This window comes from Hyaena hyaena, unplaced genomic scaffold (genome assembly GCF_003009895.1).
Source record: "Hyaena hyaena isolate Hyena2069 unplaced genomic scaffold, ASM300989v1 scaffold_403, whole genome shotgun sequence".
Lineage (NCBI taxonomy): Eukaryota > Metazoa > Chordata > Mammalia > Carnivora > Hyaenidae > Hyaena > Hyaena hyaena.
Window position 1 is genome coordinate 522,603 of NW_024081035.1, and position 25,436 is coordinate 548,038.

Sequence of the window (25,436 nt, forward strand, 5' to 3'; positions counted from 1 at the left end):
TATAGGCAAATAATGCCAAAAACAAAGGTACACTGGAAATTATACATAACATATATGACAGCTACTATTCTTAATAGCTCAAAAGGTCATAAAATAAGAAAACATTAAATGCCTCAATAGCAAAAGGGCAAAGAACAGGAAGAGAAGCACATTTGGCAAATGAAGTTGGGGGGGGAAATGTCTATCCTTATTAGTAACCCTGGAATTTGTCTATCCAGGTAAAAGTTTTCTCTCTCTTCTTTTTTAAAAATTTTTAATGGTTATTTATTTTTGAGAGAGAAAGAGAGAGAGCGAGCAAGCATTTGTGGGGGAGGGGCAGAGAGAGAGAGAAACACAGAATCTGAAGCAGGCTCCAGGCTCTGAGCTGTCAGCACAGAACCCAATGTGGGGTAGAAATCCAAAAACCAGAGATCCTGACCAGAGCCGAAGTCAGATACTTAACTGAGTGAGCCACCCAGGCACCCCCTCTCTCTTCTTTTTTAATGACAATAACCAGGGTTGTGGAGCACATGGGGACATACGCTTCCTTAATATTGCAAGTGAACATATAAATGGAATGTATTTTCTTTAACACAATTAGTCAACAGTATCAAACAATTCAAACATCTGTCTACTTTTTGACCCAATACTTGCCCCTCCAAGAATTAGAAACAAAATTTCTAAAACAAAAATTAGACCTCAAAGACTATAAATAGCAATGTGTTTATACAAAAGTATCAATAACGAGTGAAAACACTTCAGATCCAAGAGTAACAATTGCTTAAAGAAAGCTGATGCATGGCGCCTGGATGGCTCAGTGGGTTAAGCGACCAACTTTGGCTCAGGTCATGATCTCATGGTTTGTAAGCTCAGTTGGAGTCCAGCGTCAGGCTCTGTGGTGACAGCTCAAAGCCTGGAGCCTTGCTGTCTCCCCTTCTCTCCCCTGCCCACGCTCATGCTCTGTCTCCCTGTGTTTCTCAATAATAAATGTTTAAAAAAAAAAGTTGATCCATCCACATGTCATCATTGCTTGCAACCACTAGAAAGTGTGCTCTAACAAAATAGTAATGCTCTGAATAATTAAGCAGAAAAGGCAAATTATGAGATTATGTTTACTTAACTATATAATTTTAGATATGCAAACATTATATATTATACCTAACAGAACAGAAATAATTTAACATACTCAACAGAATCACACCAAAATATTAACAGTGGCCCTTTATGAGTAGGGTTATAGGAACTTTTCAGTTTGTACACATAGCTGTTATTCTCTTTGTTCATAGTTCCCATAATAAATTCAGTTGCATTATTTTTATAATCGGAAAACAAGTATTTTAAAATAAAAATGCAAAGCTTTCAAAGATGAGGCATGATTTCGGTTCATCATGTCTACAGACAGAGTGAATCCACACAGGTTTTGATCCCATTGGAAGAGGCCACGAAGGTGGTGGCTCTTCCCATGTGGCCAGAAGTAAACTGTCCTATTTAGAAATGTGTGGGGCCTTTTCAAATACCCCCTCCCAAAGCAAAACACAACAGTAATAAGAGCAATTTGCTTCTGATGATGAACTAGTACCAAAATAATTAAGACGTTATTCAGAATCTTGAAAAGCAGTAATACGGATAAGGGCAACAGAATAAAACACACAATAAAAAGGATAAAATCCAAAATCAAAACAAGGTCATCTCATTAAAAACAAGGGAGTACTGTTGAAAATGTCTAGGGTCTCATCGGAAGGACTTTATCGTCTTTAATAATAGCTTTGATTTGAGAACGCCAATGCCAAAATGACTTCATTTTCCCCTCAAATGCTTTCATGATTGTGTTTAGATTGCTCTGAGAGAGCTCTCATGGTTGTCTCCTAAGAAGAATATGATCGGTGAAAGAGGGAACCTATTATTTGCAAAATTCAGAAACAAAATAGGCTATATGCAGATAATGAATTTTTAAATGTGCTGTATTTTTAAATTTCATATAAAGGGTATACACTGACTTAGGATTTTTTTCTTTTTTCTTTTATTTTTTCACCATGATAAGTGTACTCTTTAATCTCCATCACCTATTTGACCGATCCCTCCCCGCCTACCTCCCCTTTGGTAACCATCAGTTTGTTGTCTATTAAAAGGAGTTAACTTTAAGCAAGTCTGGCCTCTTCCCCTGTTCTTCTCCCCTTCCCCAGTATCTCTGCCACCTCATGCCAAAGGGGCCATCTGCACCATTATTGAGTCATTTCCTGGGCTCCTCGAGGCATTTACTTTATCACGAATCTTTCATAACTTAAAAACAAATACTCTCTGAGCCAAATTCAGCTCAGTTCATGGTTAGCTGCAGTCATCTGAGAGTCAGAAAGTGACCAAGACAAACATACTAGGTGAGGGGCCTGTTTACCAGAGACACACATATGGGAAGGCATACGGGAAGGAAGCAAAAGCCAACGAGAAAGGATTGTAAAAGCGAGCACTGCAAAATATCCATATACAGATGATGGATATACTCATGAAATTCCAGGGAAAAATAACTGACGCACCTTTAAAATCAAGGAAGCGTCCACTCCATCCCATTCTATGAAGGCACAGAAAGCAAACCATTCAGTCCCTGAAATGAGCTACTTCCTCTCCTCAGGGTCTGCGAACTGAGAGTTCTCTTCTATGAGAACCCCTTGTGACCGATGCCACACCTATATGGGCAAAGTCACCTCTACATTGCAGCATCCAGAGCCATGACTTTGTTCCCTCAAGCTGAGCTTTCGGCTATGGAACTGAGCTCTATGCCTCACCCTCTTTCTCCTTTCTTTTTATGTCTTGGATCTTGTTATTTTATTTTTGTGTTATGACAAGTCGAGTGAAAGGTCAGATATGCAGATATGCCACCCAGATTATTCTTCAGGAAAAGACTGGCTGCCCAGTACTTGGGAGTACAATCATCAGCATGCAGCTGTCAGCCCCTTGCCAGCATTAGCTACAGACAGCCACCCTGTTCAAGCCCATGCCCTTCCCAGAGCAGCCTGCATCAGGCGACTGACGGGTACAGAGAGGGTCAGTGGGGATACGGAGACCCAGCCACTTCGACCCAATGCATGGCAATTATAACAGCCAATGCTTGCTCTAGAGCTTTGCTGGGCCCCCACCACACGTCATCTGCTCCCCACTGCTTCCAGCCCTCTTCGTTTCAAGGTACTAACCCCTGATAAATATATTATACCCCAAACCACATCTTCTGTGTCTACTTCCAACGAACACAGTCTGCAACATTGCAAAAATGAATTGCTCAGATCATCTGACCATGATAGGCTGTTAAATAATTTGGAATACTTAGGGTTTGCTTTTATACACTTTTGTGCTTCCGATGTTTCCACTGAATCACCATTTACTCATTTATTCAATAAATATTTGAGTGCCTCCCATGAGCTGGGCACTGCACTTGGTAAAGGATACATGAAAAATGTCTGGAACACAACATAGTACTAGAGGTGAGGCAGCCATCTTGCAAACATGAGAACAAAAGCAACAATCCATGGGATGGCAGAAGAGAGAGCCAGAAAGAGCCTTCAGGGGACAGTAATGACTGCCCTGGACTGCCTATCTCTGACTGCATTTTGGAGAAGAGTAACCTCTACTCAGTTTTCTATTATCTGCAATGGAACCACATCAACGCTAGCTGATCGATAACGCTCCCCTCAGTTGACACTACGCCCACTGCAAATACGATGCCTTAGCCATTGTTTGCTTACTTATTGATTGAGCAAATGAACAAATGAATGATAATTCTTACTAGTATTTTACCTTACATTCCCTGGTCAAATTCAGAAAGTCGGCCAGTAAAAAGGAATAAAGCCCGAAAAGTCATCTGGTCCCTGACGGCTCACTCCTTGACTCAAATCTGTTCACCTTATTCTTCCTTTTTCATTTCAAAACTATACTCAGGCTATTCCGTTTATAGTATTGCCACATGGAAACTAACAACAAGCAAGGCATTTCTCCAGTAAGATCATTTCTGACACTTTCTTCTTCTATATCTCATATACAAAGGAGAGGAAAATTTGACACATGGGCTGTGGGGCTGATAAACATATAGCATATCATTTTAAATGCTTCAGTTTCAGAGGAGCTGAGAGATAAATGGCACATCTATAATTATCCCTCCACCATCAATAAGCTTCAAATTACTCTCTACTCTCAAAGGTAGAGAAAATGGTAAAGTGTTTTTTATGAAACTTCAGAAGTTGCATATTCAGTAATTTGTTGTATCATAAAGTCCTAGACCCAGAAGGTATCTTGAGATTTTATTTACCTGAAAGGAAGTTTTCAATTAATTGTTTGACTGGGATATGAGAAGACCACTGAGAAAAGCCTTACAATGAAGTAAACCTGGGCTCTCTGAGGCTCACAGAAGCTTTCCACCAAAATTACCAGCCACTGATGTAACACTCAATTCAGCTATCTCCCTAGAAATCTCCTTCTTCCTAACAATGTTCCCTCTTAATTTATTGATTTATATATCTATTCAGTAGACATTCATTAAACACCAATTGTGTGCAGGCATAGTACCAGGCACTAAAAGAAATAAGGTGGCATCCTGGATCTCAAAGAACAGTATTCATAGGCAGATACAAACATGACATTAAATTTCAGTACAATATCATGTGTCTAAGTGAGGTGAGCATGGGCTTTTTGGGGAAATCACAGAACAGGGAAACCCAGCCTTGCATGGAAGAACAGTACAGGAAGTATTTCACATAGAAAATGGCCTTTGAGTTATCTTAAACAGTGAATGGAAGTTACCTCTACCTACCGTAAATATATTCAAATCCAACCACTTCCCTACACATCTACCTCTACCAGCCAATTCCATCATCCACCACCTAGATCAACACCAGAGCCTCCTAACAGGTCTCTCTGCTGCGAACTCTTGTCCCTACAGTAGCCAGAGGGAGTCTCTCTCTCTTTTTTTTTTTTTGTAAACGTTTTATTTATTTCTTGGAGAGAGAGAGAGACAGCATGAGCAGGGGAGGGTCAGAGAGAGAGGGAGTCACAGACTCTGAAACAGGCTCCAGGCTCTGAGCTGGCAGTCAGCACAGAGCCCGACGCGGGGCTCGAACCCACGAACCGCGAGATCATGACCTAAGCGAAAGTCGGACGCTTAACCGACTAAGCCACCCAGGCGCCCCCAGAGGGAGTCTCTTAAAAGGTAAATCAGATGGTATCACCCCTCTAATGGCTTTCCTACATTCTTAAAATAAAAGTCCTCACTGTGTTTATAAGAACCTATATGATCTGGTACCTGGCTACCTACTCAATTTAATTTCCTATAACTCCTCCCCTGGCTGACTGTTCTCCATCCACACTCACAACCTTCAAATTCCTCCAGGACAACAAGAAATCTATTTCAGTGCCTTTGTATTTGCTGTTCCCTCTGCCTAGAAATACTCTAATGGCTTGCTCATTACATCTGGGTCTCTGCTCCAGGGTCACTTCCTCAGAGATGCCCACCATAACTATACCACTGAAAATACCACGCGCTTTCCCCTTATTTGACATCATTGTTCTTCCTAACGCTTGTCAGTAGCTAATATTGTATGTAATTATCTGTTGGAAGCACGTTCAGCCACCTCAACCTGATGTCACACTCTAAAGATAGGATTTTGTGATGGACAAGGGTTAATGGAGAAACTTTGCTGGGCAACCTCAGTAGGAGGCTATGTAAGAATTTCCTACACGCAGAGGTAAGAGTTCTTAAAATGGTGACCCAGAGGCCCATTCTGTATTTGGGGAATAGGGTTGGAGCTTGCAGAGGCTACACTGTATTTTGAAAAATTTTGAAAGACCTAACATTAGAAGATTTCATATCAAAATCCCTACCTTCTATTATCTCTTGAAAATAGGAAAGATCTAACAAAACTAGGTTGGAGCCCAGTTACAGCTGCTCCGTTTAGACCAGACAAGCACTCTAGCTTGCCACCATGCTTAACATGACCTCTTTATTACCTCAGGTGGGTACTCTCGCTTATTTGACCCGTCTGAGCCAGGTAGGCCTTTAAGTCCTGATTCCTGGTCGTAAACTTGATTGGTTACTTGTCCCAGAGTCAGGAAGATCATAAAAAGAGCAAAATGCTCAATGCTATGAAGAACCACCAAGTATTAAAAGGACCCAAGTCCTTCTAGAAATGTAGGGCTGGGAGGGGCCTCAGAAATCATCCAGTCAACTTCATCACTACAGATGGAGGAACAGAGGCCCAGGTGGGTCAAACTTTGAACAGACCAAAGATTGGATCTCCAGGTGCCCAGCATGGGTCTTATACTCCCAGTGAGTGGCCACCCGAACATATATTTGCAACTTAGCAAACACTGCCTTGTAACCCTTGTCAGTGTCATAGACACTCACTGGCCTTCATCCTTAATGTGTGAAAACATTTTTTAAAATGTAAATATTAAGAAAAGACAGCATTTACGACCATGTAAGGGCAACTGAGAGAAATCTATGGAATAGAAATCTCAGGAGGCCAGGACAAGATTTGGGAACTGATCTGGCCTCTGTCGGAGATAGGTAAACTCTTTCGGTAAAAGGCCAAGATAGTAAATATGTTAACTGGGCCTTACAGCCTCTATGGCAACAACCCAACTCTGTAGCAGGAAAGCAGCAGTATACAGGATGTAAACAAATAGGCGGTACTGTGTTTCAATAAAACTTTACTGATAGACACTGAGAGTTGGATTTCATATGATTTTCATGTGGCATGAAACAATATTCTTCTATATATTTTTTGGAACCATTTAAAAATGTAAAAATCACTCTTAGCTCAAGAGCCATACAAAAACAGGTGGTAGGCAGGATTTGACCCTGGGGCCATAGCTTGCTGATCTTCAACCTAAATGGTGAGGGTGGATAAGAAAAGTGGCCAACCCGGCCTGTCCCAGTATCTGAGGGTTTCTTTCACTTTGAACACAAGAGATCGCCTAACTCACAGATCAGATGGGTGCTAGCGTTATAACAGTGTTTGAATTGTCTTACAGGGTATCAAGCTTATCCAGTTACTCATAGTCTCTTGTTTTATCTTCACAATGATTCTATTAGATACACAGAACAAGCATAAGTGTATATTGCATTTCCACTCTGTTCACTTTTCGTACAGATTACAGTGACAATAACCGAAGAAAAATTTACCCAAAATATCACCACCTCAGGAAAAGAGTTTTGACATTTTTCTTTAAACTTCTCAATTCTTTTTTCATATCTAGGCAAACTTTCACTGAATTGGCATCATATTGTGGATAAAATGGTATATTCCAGTTTTTCACACCGTGGATTTATGCATTATACCCTATTTCTAAACCAGCCTCATGGTGAATATTTAAGATTCTCAGTAGTATGTCATTATTTATTTAATCCTTTCTCCTTTGTTGGACATTTAGGAAGTTTCCAATTATTTATCACAATAAATAATGCTGCAATGAATGTCTTTATTCACTCTACTTTTATTGGAATATTTCTTTGATATTCCCAGAAGTGAAATTACCAGATAAAGACCAGTAACACCCTTTGATTATTAATATGCTTTGGAAATTTCTTTCAAAAAAGTTATACCAAAAGCAGTTTTCATTAGCACAGGGTTAAAACAAGGGGCCATGGAGCAGTCCAGCTCTGTTCCACTCCATCGTGACCTTGGGAAGTCACCTCTACCTTAAGCTTTAACTATGTCACCTGTCAAAAGACGAACACAACCTCTTCCTTCTGTGAGAATCAAAAGAGAGAGTCAGTCACACCAAGCAACTTCCACACAGCAGTGAGGATGCTATGAAATGCTGGTGAAGAGATTGATAACATTGTTGATGAGTTTCAAGTTATGTGTGAAGAACCAAGGCTCAGATTTAAGAGTCTTTCCCAATGCCATGCACTTGGTAAAGAGCCTTCAGACTCCAATTCATGCCTTTTGCTGTCTCTCTTAGCTGGCCCCCAGGATCTCCTGGGACTTTGAGTACAGAAATAGCTTTGATTCCTTGCTCACTCTCAGGGGCAAGTCATTTGCACACTGGTTTCTAAGTCCCAGGTATCAGCCAATCTGTTCCTTCCAGACTCTTGGACCCTATGGGAGCCCTCACCTGCTACACTTGCTTTTTTATTTTTTAAATTCAACAAGTAACAGATGAGCATTATACGACATAAGATTTGTGCCTTCAAACCCTCCCATCAGCCTCGTCACTAAACTTGTCAGAGTAGTCCTTTCCCTTCTGACAGTATTTAGATTGCTATTAAAGTAGATGTCGACAAGTTCTAACTCTGAGTTCATTTATATTCATAATCTTTTATCCACATTCTGATAGTTCAAGGTTAATGAAATCAGTACTCCTGAAACAGAATTAATATCCAAGAAGAATTCATATGAAAAATGTAATACTTCCTCCCCCTTTATTTCTTCTTTTACAAAAACAATATCTGCAAGAAAGGTCAAAATTAGAGGCAAGAACAATTAACATAAGAGTTTTCACAAAACCTATCATCTCTGTCTATGTTCTATAACCTTATTCTAACTGAAATACAAAGATGGAGTTGACAAACTCTCTTGCCAGTTCTTAATCTCTTCCCCAAAGATGGTTTTCTGTACGTTTACTCATCAATACAACTGTGTTTCTAGGTGTTGGCTGCACTTGGTAGCAACTGTGATTTCAAGTGTTTGAGGCAGGGGCACCTGGGCAGCTTAGTCAGTTAGGCGTCCAACTTTGACTCAGGTCATGATCTTATGCTTCATGAATTTGAGCCCCACATCAGGCTTTGTGCTTGGAACCTGGAGCCTGCTTTGGATTCTGTGTCTCCCTCTCTCTCTCTATCTCAAAACTAAAACAATAAAAACATTAAAAAAAATTTTTTTAAATAAAGTATTTGAGGCAAATCTGGTTCCAGGAATTAATTAATGATACTTGTGGTTAGAGATTGAGGGCATTTGTGGGTCTAGGGCATATGTCAGGGGACTTTTTTCTTAAATAGTCAGACAGTAAAGATGTTAGCCTTTGCAGGCAAAAGGTCTCTGTTACAGCCACTCAACTCTACTATTGCAGCACAAAACCAGTCACAAACTATGTATAAAACAATAGGCGTGGCTATGTCCCAGTGAAACTTCATTGACCAAAGCAGATGGTAGGCCTGCAGGCCAGAGTTTGCTGGCTCTGGTCTAGAAGCTAGTACAACTGGCACTTCTGGATGTATCTTGGCACGCTGTAGCACTTGATAATATTTTAATGGCACATATGATCTCAGTCTTGGTGTTTTCTGACACTTTGAGAAACCAGCCCGTGGTGAAGGCTTCTTGGGAGTTGGTGGCACTGACGATTTTAGACCTTCGGCACTTGAGGTTTTACGCTTGGTGGCGCTTGTGGCTGTGAGTGCTTGTGGCATTTACATTTCTAGAAGGTAATCATTTAATGGCACTAAAGGTCATTTGCCGATCCTGAAGTCATAGCCCTGGGCCCATAGTAAACACTCAGAGAATGCTTGTCGAGTGAAGAAATAACTCCTTTTGGGGTCTTCAAGGTATGCTAAAATTGGATCTCTAACATTTACAGACTTCTAAATTCCATTCTTTGTATCCAACAAACACGAGCTACTTAATTTGGAAAAAGTGACCAACTTTGGCCAACAGGTGGTTTGGGTTTTCATTAATTAGTACTCACCATGTTAGCAAATATTAATTAGAATCTACTAAGTACAGAGTAGAGTACTTCCTCTAACCAATCATTTCAAATGTTACATTGAGGTATCTGGGTTCACCAGCTTCATAATCATCTCTTATTAAAGCTTGGAATCTCTCCAATGCACTTTGGAGAAATGTTTGCATTTCCCAAAGGATTGGGAATGCTATTATACACAGATCTTGCTGGTCTCATTCTTAAATAAATAAATGCAGGACTTCATCTTTCTTCTGCACCACTCTGAGAATGTGCTACTCTGGGTTAGAAAACTCCAGTTTTGAAGTATAAAATAATGAGAACTAAGTCAGTTTTACCTGCTGACTTAAGAACATGATTAGAAAAAAATTACTTTGACAAAAGTTCACTTACTCTCCATGAATTTGTTTTTTAAAATAAAATAACTAAATGAAGGTGGCGACGTTTCTGTGGAAGGAATTTGCCCACCTGTCTGAACAGCCACACTAACTCTCAAGGTTTTGGCGCCATCATGTGGTCATTTAGGTTTATCCATTAAAAACTAAAGCCCATGCCACCGTCACTGTTTCATTCAAACCTGTTCTCTATCAGGAGACAAAAGATCATTAAAATCAAACTATTACCTGACTTATAAAGTTAGCTCTATGGGGCGCCTGGGTGGCTCAGCCAGTTAAGTATCCGAGTTCGGCTCAGGTCATGATCTCACAGTCGTAGGTTTGAGCCCCACATCAGGCTCTGTGCTGACAGCTCAGAACATAGAGCCTCCTTCAGATTCTGTCTCCCTCCCTCTCTGCCCCTCCCCTGTTCACTCTCTGTCTCTCTTTCAAAGTAAAATAACGACATAAAAATTTTAAAATAAATAAATAAGTAAATAAATAAATAAAGTTTGCTAATTTTTTTGGAACCAATTATTGTCCAGCCTTGTGGAAGGTACTGGCTCAATGTCTCCTGAATTTTCTTTCTTCTGCTCTCCCACAGCCAGCACCCTAGTCAAGGTACCACATCAGTTTCTCCGTGAATCTCTCTCACAGCGCCCTAGACTGATCTGCCCGCATAGACTCTTGATTCCCTCCAATGCATTCTGTACTCTGCTGCCACAGTGATTTGTGTTAACACAAAATTGATTGAGTCACTCCTGAATCTACCTAAACCCCTTCAATAACATCCCACTTCTTCTAAGAAAAATGCCCAATTCAAACATAGCCCACAAGCCTCATCAAGCTGTCCAACAGAGCAGCCTCTAGCCACATGGGGCTCTGGAGCCCTTGAAATGCGGCTGGTGCAAATTAGATGTGATGTCAGTATAGAATGCATCCCAGACTTTGAATACTTCAAACATGAAAAAGAATGTAAATTATCTCATTACTAATTTTTATGATCATATGACTACATTACATGAAATGACAAAACTTTGGCTAGAACGGGTTAAATACATTTTTTAAAATGTTGCTTTATTTTGAGAAAGACAAAGAGAGTGAGCAGGGGAGGGACAGAGAGAGAGAGAGAATCCCAAGCAATCTCGGCACTGTCAGCTGTCAGCGTGGAACCCAACACAGGGTTCGATCCCGCAAACCACCGTGAGATCGATGACCTGAGCCGAAATCAAGAAGGGTTGGATGTTTAGCTGACTGAGCCACACAGGCGTCCCTAAGTACAATATATTTTCAATTTATTTGCACCTGTTTCTTTTTACTTCTACAACATAGACCTAAAACCTGAGGATAGAGCAAAACAGGAAAAGGCCCTTGCCCCATGGCGCTCACAATCTCCTGGGAGAAACAAGGCATAAACAATATAGATCGGAGAGTAGGTAAGATATGACGCACCCAGACGAGCGGCTGAATTTTACATAAGTAATTTCATGTAGGTAATTTCAAGTAGGGAAGACGTCATGGAGTAGGTGGTTTTGAGTCCCAGGAAAAGCGAGAGAAGGCACCAGGAGGAAAATCATTACAGGCGGAGGAAGCAGCAAGGGCCAAGGCCGTGAGGCAAGAGCAGACCTTGTTTATTTAAGAACTAGCAAAGACGTCAGTGTGGTTTAAGCTCAGTGAACAAGGCGAGAAGGGGAGGTGAGGGAAATACCCGGAGCCAGACCATTTAGCTCTCACAGAATGTACTGAGGACTTTAGCTGAGGGAGACAGGAAGCTACTGGAGACTTTCAGTATCATATTTATGCTGAGTTGGAAATTTTATCTCCAGCCCAGCGCTTTACCTGACTCACACCTGTATATCCAACCACTTGATATCCTTCCTTCGTTGTCTAAAAACTCCTTCAGGGGGCGCCTGGGTGGCTCAGTCGGTTAAGCGCCCGACTTCGGCTCAGGTCACGATCTCACAGTTCGTGGGTTCGTGCCCTGCGTCGGGCTCTCTGCTGACAGCTCAGAACCCAGAGCCTACTTCAGATTCTGTGTCTCCCTCTCTCTCTGCCCCTTGCCTGTTCCCACACTGTATCTCTTTCTCTCAAAAATAAACGTTAAAAAATAAAAACAGTAAAACTCTTCAGATGTTCCTTAGACAACACTAATTCCTGATACGCCACTCCTCCGTGCCCCGCCCAAACCTGCCCTTCACCAAGGACTGCTAAACTGGATCTACATAAACCTATTCAGCACTGACATAAAAGTAATATACGGTAAAGGGCTTCAGGTTTCAGCTCCAATATGTAAAAAGATTACAAATTATCACTCTTACATTCCAACAAGAAACAGCTGAGCAAACTGAACATCAATGGCTTTCCTGGGACCCATCACAGAACTGAGGTAACAGGACAGATAACACCCGGTAATCTGGAGAGACAGGTGCATACAATGACTTACAGCCAAGACCTTGCTTACCGGGATGAGAAGCCACTGGAGTCACACCCGCGTAGCCTCAAGGTCCCCATGGTTGCTACAATTACACAGAGAATTTGACTTCTAGGCAACTGACAGGTGTCTAAGGCTTGTCCAAGTAAGGAATGAAACCCAAAGTAAAATATTTACAGAAGCCATGAAATCTAAAAGACAGGTCTGACTACATAAAAATGAAGAACTTCTGTACAATGAAAGGGGGAAAAATTAAAAGATAACTAGGAAATTGGAGGGAATTATTTGCAGCATAGGTATCAAAAGGCCAATGTCCATAATGTATAATTAATACCTAAAAATCAGGTTTTTAAAAAAGACAACCTAATATATTGAAGCATAAACAGGCATTTAGGAAAAAAAATTGTATTGGGGAGAATCTAGCAGGCTGAGAAAACAATGTTAAGAGACAGATAACATTCACTATTAAAGGAACATGGGTAAAAAGGGACTGTAAAACACTGGTAGGAGTGCGTTTTGGTAAATCTTTCTCAGAGGACAATTTGACAGCATTTGCCAAAATATTAAACGTGCAGACTTTCTGAGCCGGCAATTCCACTTCTAGAAATTATTAAGTGGATATATAAAAATATAGGTATAAGGGGGTGCCATGATAGCTCAGTCAATTAGTTAAGCGTCCAACTTCAGCACAGGTCATGATCTCATGGTTCGTGGGTTTGAGCCCCACTTCGGGCTCTGTGCCGACAGCTCAGGGCCTGGAGCCTGTTTCAGATTCTGTGTCTCCCTCTCTCTCTGCCCCTCCCCACTCATACTCTGTCTCTCTATCTCAAAAATAAATAAACATTAAAAATTTTTTTAATAAAAAAAGAAATGGCATGCTTCTTTAAAAAAAGAGAAATACATGCATGAGGAAGTTCATATTACATTGTTTCCAATATAGAAAAATTGGAAGCATTCTAATATTTGCCTTTAGGAACTAGTAAGAGTAGGTATACCCATTCAGTCAAGTTCTATGCATGTGATAAAGGCCTGTTGTAATTCATCTACTGCCTTAAGAAAATGTCCACAATTTGTATTTAAATAACAAAATCATGATAAATATTCAGAGACTTAAAACAAAGTACTTAATGTATTTATTCAAGGCTTCTTTTATGGCCCCACAATGAAGTTTTACAGTTTTCTTCCAAAAGGACCTTTACAGTTTTTACATTTATTTCTGTATATTATGTTCTATAATGCCATTATGAATGGAACCTGTTTTTCAACTGTATTTCCTATATAAATGTCTATATCATTTATATAAAATATATTAATGTTTGCATATAAGAAATCTCCAGATTTTGTATATTAATTTATAATTGGGATTCTTAATGAATCATCTTACTGTTTCTAGTAGTTTCATTTCCTACCCCTTATATTTTTTTTATATTTCCTTCTCCACACCCCAAGAGAAGCTGTTAAATACAACTGAAGTTCAGGGGAATTTTACTGCTAAACACCTGGGAAAAGAGAGTAGGGAACAAAAAAAATACACATATTTGGAAATAAAACAGTTTTACAATATCAAGTAACTACGTGGCCCATGAACTAAGGTTCCTAACACCGTTCTCCATCTAGACCAGGGTATTGTTCACAAACTTTTCACGCTTTCTCCAAATGAAACCTTAGGCAGGAGCACAATATGTAAAACCGTGCTTTAAAAAGTACTCTTTTTTGTAGTGCCTGGGTGGCTCAGTTGGTTAAGCATCCGACTTCGGCTCAGGTCATGATCTCACGGTTCATGAGTTCGAGCCCCACGTCAGGCTCTGTGCTGACAGCTCAGAGCCTGGAGCCTGCTTCAAATTCTGTATCTCCCTCTCTCTCTGACCCTCCCCTGCTCACACTGTCTCTCTCTCTCTCAGAAATAAATTTTCTAAAAAAGTTACTCTTTTTCAATCCCTTGGGGTCTCCAGATAACTTTTGGACACAAATAGGGCATTTGGTACAGTCCTAATGGCATCTTCCAATGATCACCATATTCTGGGCTTTGATTTGGCATGGAGGACCCAAAGACAATGCTTTAAAATCTATTTAGCCAATTCTTGAAAATTCCTACCTGTTGACCTTATAAAGATACCACAGGGAGGGATTAAAATTTCAATGTTTCATGGGGCATGTGGGTGGCTCAGTCTGGTTAAGCGTCAGACTCTTGGTTTTGGCTCAGGTCATGATCTTGCAGTTCTTGGGTTCAAGCCCCACTTTGGTCTCTGTGCTGGCAGCACAGAGCCTGCTTGCAATGGTCTCTCTCCTTCTCCCTCTGCCCTTCCCGACTTGTGCTGTGTCTGTCTCTCTCAAATAAATAAACTTATAAACAAAAATTTTAAATTCCCATGTTTCTGATTTCTCTTTCAATAGGAGAGGCTTCACGAATTTGCGCATCATTTTGTGCAGAAGCCATATTCATCTCCTCTGTACGGTTCCAGTTTTAGCATTTAGCTGCCGAATCGAGCACGGTTTCTGCTGACCTTATATCTTTATGAAGATTATGATTTACAAAAGGTCTTACTCTGTGTGCCTACAGCCGCTTCCCCAGAAGTCAGGAAAGTCAAATCAAAGCGGAAAGAAAGCAAAACAAAACAAAACTTTTAAAATGACGCAGACCAAGGATAGGCCTCTACCACAATGGGGCTTTCGCCCGAAACTGTGCCTGGTACAAATCATTCTTGCAGTCGCATTTACATAACTGGCTAAGCTGAGAGGTCTGCCGTCTGACCAGCACTCAGTTATAAATTTGGTTCTTTGAGTCCTGTGTCAGGTAGAGCCAGAAGCCGTGCTCTGGAACTTCTCATTCTCCCGGTACCCATCTCTGTGTGCTTGCATAAAAATCCATCTGCTGGTATATGGAGGGATTTGAATTGCAAGGCTGCATTTGGTAAGTGGATGAGATAACACATCAAAAGTTTTCCACACGATGAAATTGCATCTCCCAGCATTATACTTTCTGATTAATGGACTAGGCTAAACTACATTGTTTCTGAGCAAGAGCCTTTCTCCCCAAATCATTTCTTACAGCAGAAGAAGCTGTCACGCTCTAAGCAATCACACTGACCAGAAGGCTTTCTTTACAGTAAATCCTGTCAGCTGTGAGAGGCTCTATAGAAAGTACAGTATGGCAAAGGGATTAAATGAATATCTTTGGTGACTGCTTTGCTGTGATTGGTATAAAGAGAATAAATACGCAGTTGAGGAAAATTACAGCTATCCAGACGTACATTACTGAATTAGCTTAGCCACGACTGAATACACTAATCTTTTTCTCCTTAACATGCCTGCTTTCACTTCTCTTTCTTTTTTTTTTTAATGTTTTATTTATTTCTAGGAGAGAGAGAGAGAGAGACAGTGTGAGCGGGGGGAGGGGGTCAGAGAGAGAGGGAGTCACAGAATCTGAAACAGGCTCCAGGCTCTGAGCCGGCAGTCAGCACAGAGCCCGACGTGGGGCTCGAACCCACGAACTACGAGATCATGACCTAAGTGAAAGTCGGACGCTCAACCGACTAAGCCACCCAGGCGCCCCTCACTTCTCTTTCTTATAAGTTAATTGTACCCCAGACCACCCCCAGGCCTGGGCTACACTCTAGCTCTCTGTATGGCTTTAAGTCTAGACTTGCAAGTTACAGAACACAATACCTCAGCTCACAGCAAGATGATGCACATCTAAGGTCTATCCGTGTGTCCATTTCTTTCTCCCACTGTCCATGAATGTGCTGGAATTTGTTTTATGCATCCAGTATTGCTGATGAAATGTCTGATATCACCCTGATGTTCTTTTCTTTGTAGGTAATCTGTCCTTTATCGCCGGTAGCCTTTAGGATTTTTGTTCCATCCCTGGTGTTTTGAAGTTTCACTATAATATGTTAATTTTTGTGGAAGGGTAACCTCTGCATGTCAGCTCATCTTTTTGCATATGAATTTCCAATTGTTCCAACACCGTTTGCTGAAAAGATTATTCTTTCTCTATTGAGCTGCCTTTGCTCCTTCGTCAAAGATCTGTGGGTCTATTTCTAAGCTCCCTATTCCATTCCATTGATCTATGTCAATCTATGCTATCAGTGTGCCCTACGAAAAAGGTCTACAGATATATATTCCCACCAACACTGTTTTACGTTGAACTTTTATCCACATCCCCATCAACACTAAATGTTATCTGTCTTTTAAGTTATTTTCTAATCTAGTAGACTACTTACTCCCTTCAAAAGAATCTTCCTTTTTTATTCCCAAATCCTGCTTACCCTTTAATATACTGAGTAACATTTTTAAATTTTTTTAAATGTTTTCATTTATTTTTGAGAGAGACAGAGAGTGAGTGCAGGAGGGGCAGAAAGAGATTGGAAAACACAGAATCCAAAGCAGGCTCCAGGCTCTGACCTGTCAGCACAGAGCCGGACACAAGGCTCGAACTTGTGAATTGCGAGACCATGACCTGGCCCACTTAGCCCCCCAGGCACCACAATTGTGTGACATTTTAAAATGATCTGTTCACATGTTATATATTGACTCTTCATTACCAATTTGTAAACAGTTCCCTCTGGTTTCCTAGTTACCTTTTAACTTTTTTTTCCCCCTTTGGTTGTACAGAGCTCTTCATTTTTATATAGACAAACATATCTTCTAAATTTTTATTTTATTTCATTTCATTTCATTTCAAGAGAGAGACCACGCATGAGCAGGGGAGAGGGACACAGGGAGACAGCGAGAGAGAATCCTAAGTTCAGCGTGGTGCCGGATGCAAGGCTCAGTCCCATGAGCCCTGGCGGGGACCACAGTGTGAGCCAAACTCAAGAGTCAAATATTCATCCGACTGAGCCGTTCAGGTGCCCTGACAAACCCATCTTTTAGATTTCAAGGCTCATGTAAACATTTTACTTCTGGGTTTCATTTCTGACTTTAAAAAGCCTTTGACACCTGCCAGGTGCCTGGGAGTCAAATTCTCAGTCTAATTGTAGCAACCATGTGCAGCCTGCGGTTCACATATTTTCATTTGAAATTTTTGCTTTCTCATCTCAACATTTTAATATTCTTAAATGCTTAAAACTAAGCATATTCTTAATATGCTTAGTATTTGATCTCACTAATAGATCTAGTACCACCTCACTTCATGTTTCTGTCTTGCAGAAAATAAAGTCCCAGCACAAAGTGGGTGAAAATAAATGTATATTCCACTCCTAGGGACAAAGCCCAAAGAATTGAAACCAGGTGTTGAAACAAAAACTTACACACAGATGTTTAAAGCAGCACTGTTCACAAAAGCCAAAAGACGGAAACAACCCAAATATCCGTCAAATGATGGCTAGATAAACAAAATGTCGTACGTCGTACATTGGAGTAGTATTCAGTCATTACTAGGAATGAAATATTGATACACACCACAACCTAATGAACCTCGAAAACATTATGCTAAGTAAAAGGAGCCATTATTCCCTTTATATGAAATAATCGAGAATAAGTAAACCCTTGGAGACAGAAAGCAAATTAGGGCTCGCCAGGGACTGTGGGGACAGGGTAATGGAGACTGACTGCATAAAGTATGGGGTTTCTTTATGAGATGCTAAAAATGTTTTGAAAACTACATACAGGGAATGGCTGCACAACATCTGTGGACATACTAAATGCCACTGAATTGCACACTTTGTTTTTTTAAGTTTATTTATTTTAAGAGAGACAGAGAGAGTGTGCAGAGCCGGAGGTGGGGACTGAACTCACGAAATTGTGATCCTGACCTGAGCCAAAATCCAGAGACCAATGCTTAACCAACTGAGCCACCCACACGCCCCTGAATGGCACGCTTTAAATGGTTAGGTTTATATTATGTGACTTTTACCTCAGTTCTTCTTAAATACAAATATATAATGAGCATTTCCGTTTATTAGGGGATTGTAATTTCTATGTACTGTAAATGCTTGTTACAATGCTTAGATGATACACAGCAAGTTAGAGCATCGTACAAAGACACCATGATCAAATATATCATAATCATGATTATTTTCCCTTCTAGGACAGATTTTGCCTTCCTTTCAAAGCTTCTCAGCTGTGGTTTGTCATTCATAAATCTGTTAGGACAACAAATTGCTTGGTTTTCACCACTGCCCTGCTTGAATTTCAATAAAAGGAAGGTCATGGTTAAAATTCTAGCCCATCTCTCTCCCTGCTCCAATTAGGCGCAGGCAGCTGCTGTTCCTACAGGCTGGATTACAAGCTGTGTGGACACAAAAAAAGCACAAAAGGCAATAACTATGGGGCTCTGCCCTAAGGGAAGAGCTCACGTTGGTGTCACTTTGATTTTCTTATTTAAAAATTAGATACTTTTAAATATATATATTTTTTAATATTTATTTTTGAGAGAGAGACAGAGCATGGGTGGGGGAGGGGGCAGAGAGGGGGGAGACACAGAATCCAAAGCAGGCTCCAGGCTCTGAGCTGTCAGCACAGAGACTGACGCGGGGCTTGAACTCACAAACTGTGAGATCATGACCTGAGCCAAAGTCGGACGCTTGAACAACTGAGCCACCCAGGCGCCCCCAAATTAAATATTTCTGAACACCAACTGTGTGTCAGATACTTGGGATCATTTGCCAGCAAGCCAGTCAAAATGCCAGTCTTGTGGAGCTTGCCTTCTGCAGAGGGAGAGAGAAAAAAATAATACAAAACATAATAAAGATGCAAATTTTATAGTTTGTTAAAAGGTGATGAAGAGCTATGGGAAAAGGGAAAGGTGAGAGCATTAGGAATGTAAGAGGGTAACATTTCTTTTTTTTTTAAATATTTTTTAAAATTTATTTCTAGGAGAGAGAGAGAGTGCACGAGCAGGGGAGGGTCAGAGAGAGAGGGAGATACAGACTCTGAAACAGGCTCCAGGCTCTGAGCTGGCAGTCAGCACAGAGCCCAACGTGGGGCTCAAACCCACGAACCGCGAGATCATGACCTAAGCAAAAGTCGGATGCTTAACTGACTAAGCCACCCAGGCGCCCCAAGAGGGTAACATTTCTAATAGGCCATGTGGCTAAGCCGCCTTCTTGGGAGAGTGGCCGGTAAACAAAGATGTTAAGGAAGAAAGAGATAGAAATCTAAGAATCTAACATTCCTTAAGCACTCCTCTCCTTTAGGCGGAGCCTCGGCAAATGTCCTAGGGCAGAAGCATGTGAGAGCCTCAGCACAGAGACCCGTGTGGCCAGAAAGGGATAAGCAACAGGAGAGAAGACAGATAGGAGATCAGGAGGGTAAGGGGAGAAACAGATCACATCAGGTCCTCCGAGGCAGTTGTAAGGACTCCGGTGAGGAGCAAACAGTAAGGTTCTGAGCAGGGGCCTGGCTCATGTCCAGCTTAACTTCTCTCTGCTCCAGGTGGTTTCCCTCAGTGATGCTAGCTCAATACCTCTCCTGAGTCATATACTTCTTGTGCACATTTCAGAACCTTCTTAACCCCACCTCTTACTTTAGCCACTTCTGCAGTCACTAGCTCTATGACCTCCTTGTCCCAGAGCCACCAGAGCGTGCCCTGCCTGAAGCTGCCCTATCTCCCACTTGCTTTCCACCCAGGAATTCCTTTGAGACTCAGCCAAGATGTCTTCCAAATCCCTTGGAATTCTTAACCTAGATGTACAGGGAAATTAACATCAGCGAAGCCACTCATAACCAAGGGGAACAGAAGTCAATGAGTACATTCTTCCCTCTTGCATCACCACCAAGAAAACAGTTCTTAGATGCATTTCCTAAGGCTCCTCATGAAGTCTCGCTGGATCCAACACAGGAGGCCTCTAGCAACTGTCCAGCTCAATCATCTACCCCTGTATTGACTCACTCCCTTCCGGTTTCATTCCTCCATCCTGTACTTCTGTTCCCTGAGAACATATTTCCAAGTAAATTGACTTCACACAAACCTATCTCAAGTTCTGCAGGAACTTGAGGGGAATTTAGGGGAAATCCAACCTAACACACCTGCCTACACCTTCAAACTGCGCCCTTATGCCTCCAGAGTGCAGCCGCCCCAGAATGTCATGTGGTGCCCGCCTGGAATGGCACAAATTGTCACACGCACCCGGCCTTGATTGACAGCCGGTTCTATCCTGGCTGCCCCCTTAGCTCCCCCTGTTCCCCACAGCCAGAAGCAGAAAATGAACCCAGGAAACAGGTGGCCAGCAGATTGTGAAAGGCCTGGGGTGCCATGCCCAGAATTTAGGCACAAGAGATTCATTAGATATTTTTAATCAGGGGAGGAATGTGATCATATTTTGAAAAAATTACCAATGGCAGTGTAGATGGTAGATGGAAAAGAGTCTGAAACCATGAAGATTATAAGCAAAGTAAGTTAAAGAATGTACATTCTGAATAATCAGTAGCTTTTGCTCAAAAGTGGTCATCTGTTAACAATGCTGGACACAGAAGTAGAGTGAGGTCCCCGAGGAGTGGTAGATGTGCACCTCCTCAGTGGGGTCCCCCTGTGTTGAGAGCTGGCATGATAGGTGCCAAGGAAGGCTAAACAGATGGAAGGATGTGGTTGAAGGGCCAGACCATGGACTCAGATGGGAAAGGTACACAAACCACACACAATGGACAGTCTAAAAGAATCAAGACAGTCAAAAAGTGGTGGGTTTGAAAAGGGATAAAATATCCATCTTACTACCATTCTGAGTGGAAGGCTTGGTATAGAATACACGGATACTAATCACTCAGATGAGGTTTGGGGATTATTGGTGGATTTCAAGGATAATTGGACAGAATATACAATGAAATTCAATTCTGCTTAACTGATGGGAACTAATGATCTCATTTCAAAGTCTAAAGTGAGAATGGACAAAAACTTTCTATTAGTTCAGCACAAATATTAATATGGGGCCATGGGTACAAGGCTACAAAAGTGAGGCCAGAATCACAGCCATAAAATTAATTCGATTAATGGTCAGAACTAAATGCTATAGCATTTATAAGAGTTTACAAGACTGATACAAATATAAGTAAATTAAAAATCTTTTCAGCCAACTTTAAAAATAAATTTAGTTTAGGGTCCCTGGGGTGGCTCAGTCTGTTAGGTGTCCAACTTCAGCTCAGGTCACAGTTTGTGGGTTTGAGCCCTGCTTCGGGCTCTGCCTTCAGATCCTGTCTCCCCCTCTCTCTGCCCCTCCCCTGCTTATGTGCTCTCTACCAAAAATAAATAAACATTTACAAACAAATGAATAAGTAAATAAATTTAGATTATCAATTTGGTCATTTTTTCTTTCTCTTAGTAATTAACTTTTCTATTTTATTTCTGTAATTGAACAACGAATCACTCATCTTCATTTTAACTATTAACATGATTTTTATATACATGAAAAAGACATAGCCAAGATAAGTGCAAAATCCAAGATGGGAATGGGGTCTGTAAATGACCAAGGAGGTTTTCGCTTGTTTGTTTGGTCTTTTACTTTTATCTAATTAGAATGGGTGTACAAAATCACTTCCACTAAATTGCATTTATCACCTTTAAAAAAAAATTCAGAAAAACATATCAAGGCTTAGAAAAAACTAAACAATATATGTGCCAATAAAAAAAATCAATAGCCAACTCCCACGATATCAATTATCTACTGCCACATTAATGCTCTGTAACAAACACCCACAAACCTCACTGGCATCCACGATCTTTTGGTGTTCATAGAACCGCGGATGGGTTGGGTGGTTCTGCCGACCTTGACAGGCTCACTCAGGTGCCTGCGGGTTGGACGGTGGCTCTGATTCAGTCCCAGCTCCACTGAACCCGTTTAACTGGGCTCGTTCTGCTTTCACTCTCCAGGAACCAGCAGGCTGGCTCGGAATGTCCCTCTCATGGCGATGGCAGAAGCTCAATTGCAAAAACACATCTGAGACTCTGCCTGTACCACGTTTCTCACATCTTGTGGACCAAAGCCAGTCATCGGAGTTCAAGGTCGGGACATGGCGCCCTGCTCACAGTGGAAAGTGTTGGAAAGTAACATGGCAAAGGGTACAGATAGAATGAGGAGGGCAAATATGCAGACACTGCTGCTATTCACCATACACATTTTTAAGAATTTACCCAAGGAACTATTGGGGCGCCTGGGTGGCTCAGTCGGTCAAGCGTCCAACTCCAGCTCAGGTCATGATCTCCCGGTTGGTGGGTTCGAGCCCCACATCAGGCTCTGTGCCGACAGCTAGCTCGGAGCCTGGAGCCTGCTTCAAATTCTGTGTCTCCCTCTCTCTCTGACCCTCCCCTGCTCATGCTGTCTCTCTCTCTCTCAAAATAAATAAAATATTTTTTAAAAAAGAATTTACCCAAGGAACTATTTTAAAAGGATTTTTTTAAAAAAAACTATGCATAGGACTAATTATTAAACAAAGATTATAGTATGGAAAAATTAGAAATGTATATATATCCATGAATAGAGGTCTTGTTAAGCACATCATGATATGCTTTTCATGTTAAGCACATCATGCTTGTTAAGCACATCATGAAATGGATTTAGATCCTTTTCTTCTTTAAATGGAAAGATATCCGCTACATGTAGTAGACCGGGGCTAGAGGGAGGAAGCAACTTTCAGAGTAAAATGAATGGTATGAACCCATTTATGTAAAATGCATACATATTTCCACATGTATGCATAAGAAACATCTCAATGTCATCTGTAGGTTTTTCTGAATTGTAGTTTAAGATGCTTAATTTCTTTCTCTGTATTATTTGAATTGTTTATAATATATAAATATTTTACAGATATAATAAAGTGGTAAAAATATAATCAGTAACTCATCTATAAGGTTAAATACAGAGGAAAATAGACCTTTCTTCTCAATTTTATTCCTGATTCATTGTCAAGATTTAGGGTGGAAGTCCTAATTTTTATCCAAGAAAAGAGAGTAAATATTCATTTAAATATAAACTTTGGGGCACGTGAGTGGCTCAGTTGGTTGAGCATTCAACTCTTGATTTCAGCTCAGGTTGTGATGCCAGTGTCTTGGGATCGAGCCCCACGTTGGGCTCCATGCTCAGTGTAGAGCCTGCTTAAGATTCTCTCTCTCTCTCTCTCTCTCTCCCCCTATCTCTCTATCTCTCGTGTGCACGTGCGCTCCGTCTGCCGCTCTTCCCTGCTCGCTCTCTCTCTCTAAAATAAAATAAATTTTTTATTAACTGGATGGAAAGTGCGAGGATATTTGTTATTTATGCTTTATACTCTTTTGTGTCTTATTTCATATTAAACATTTTTGAAAAATTCCTAAGCCAAACCTGTTTCACTATTCAATGTATTTTTTACCACAAATGCAATTTTTAAATATTTTATTCATTGTTTTAGAGAGAAAGAGAGAGAAGAGCACAAATGGCAGAGGGGCAGACAGAGAGGGAAACACAATCTGAAGCAGGCTCCAGGCTTCGAGCTGTCAGCACAGAGCCTGAGGCAGGGCTCAAATCCATGGGCTGTGATATCATGACCTGAGCCGAAGTCAGACACTTAACCAACTGAGCCACCCAGGTGCCCCACAAATGCAATTAATTTTTATTAGTCTGAATCTTGATGTCCAATAAGGAAGATGTTCCAATTTGAAGCTATTGTTAATAATATGCTGGAATACTCTAAGAAATAATCACTCATTTAATAAAATAATCATTGATTAAATTCCTACTGTATATAATGTACTGTATCAAAGGCCATGGGAGGCTTTTTTAATGTACATGACAAAGAATCTACTGTCAAAGAGCCGCAAGTTTCATATTCTGAAGAAAACTCTCTAAGTAAAAAATTATATGAAGAATTTCTACCTCTAAAATTACCTAGGTATCAAAGATATATTTATTTCAAGGAGAAGATCCATCTCATCTATTGGACTCTCACGTTAGCATCAATGGCTTGAAGTGACCTCATTCATAGGTGTTAAGGGCCCATGCTTCTACTGGCTTGAAACTTTGTTCCCAAAACTATGGAATGTCAATAGGAGGCAACTTTATGCCCCAATTCAAGCATTCTGGCTACAGGGCACCAAATAGAATGTATACTAAAGAAAGATAACAAAAAGAGTGGTATTAAGTAGTAAGCCTAGTATGGTGATCCAAAATTGGCCAATATCCCAACGTGACTAGTCACCAAGACTACGTAAAGCTCCTGAGAATGGTTTGTTGTCAAAAGAATTCAATGTACACAACTTGGTCTGAGCTTAGTGTGACTGTGCACACAGATTGAGCTGCTACATTTTCAACTCATGGCCTTCCACTTTCCACCAAAAATAGGGATTTCTAACTGTCTGTGTGTTAATAAACACTGCAAGAACTTTGCATCATTACCAAATACCATACTGCAGCCAGATTTCCTAGTAGGATTCTAGGTGATACGCTCATTTTAGTTCTTGAATACCAAATATCAGTTGAAGGAAATGTTTGTTTCTTTACTCCAAACCCCTATAGTTCGTATTTTCAGTACAATTGCATTTAGATGTTGATTTACAAGAGGTCCTGCTTTCCTTCATTGATCATATGTTCCTTAAGTACAAGAACAGTATCTATTAATCACTAAAGCTACAGAATCCATACCGTATTGTCTAATAATGTGTCAATAAATGGTTTCTAAATAAGTGAAAAATTCTAATACTATTTCTATTTCCAAGCAGTAAAGATGTATCTGATGAGATAAAATTAAAAGAAAACTGGACTTTGAGCATAGAGATGTAGTAGACACTGTTGGCTACCAAAACGCTTTACAATGCTATCACCTTTTATAGTGAAATTTGCCTCCAGGGATAGAGAGTAAAAATTCCAGATATTTACTTTTCCTGCCTTCCCTGTTACTGGGGTTAAAAATATAACCAAGTTCTAGCCAATGAGATATATGGAGAAATATTTGGAGAATTATTTCTTAGAAAGATGTATCTCCTAACTAAAAAGAGGAAGAAGGAAAGACTGTAAGAAAATTAAAAAAAGAGAGAAAGGCAGATAAAATCAAGAAAGAAAGGGGAAGGGGGAGAGAGAGAAACAGGGAAT

General features: G+C 40.7%; 1 non-coding gene across 1 annotated transcript; it reads right to left on the bottom strand.

The window, feature by feature from the left end:
* Nucleotides 1-14,830: 14,830 nt before the first annotated feature.
* On the bottom strand, nucleotides 14,831-14,934 carry LOC120245071. The gene has a single exon (XR_005531699.1). It is a non-coding gene; the product is annotated as a U6 spliceosomal RNA (small nuclear RNA).
* Between the last annotated feature and the right edge of the window lie 10,502 nt (nucleotides 14,935-25,436).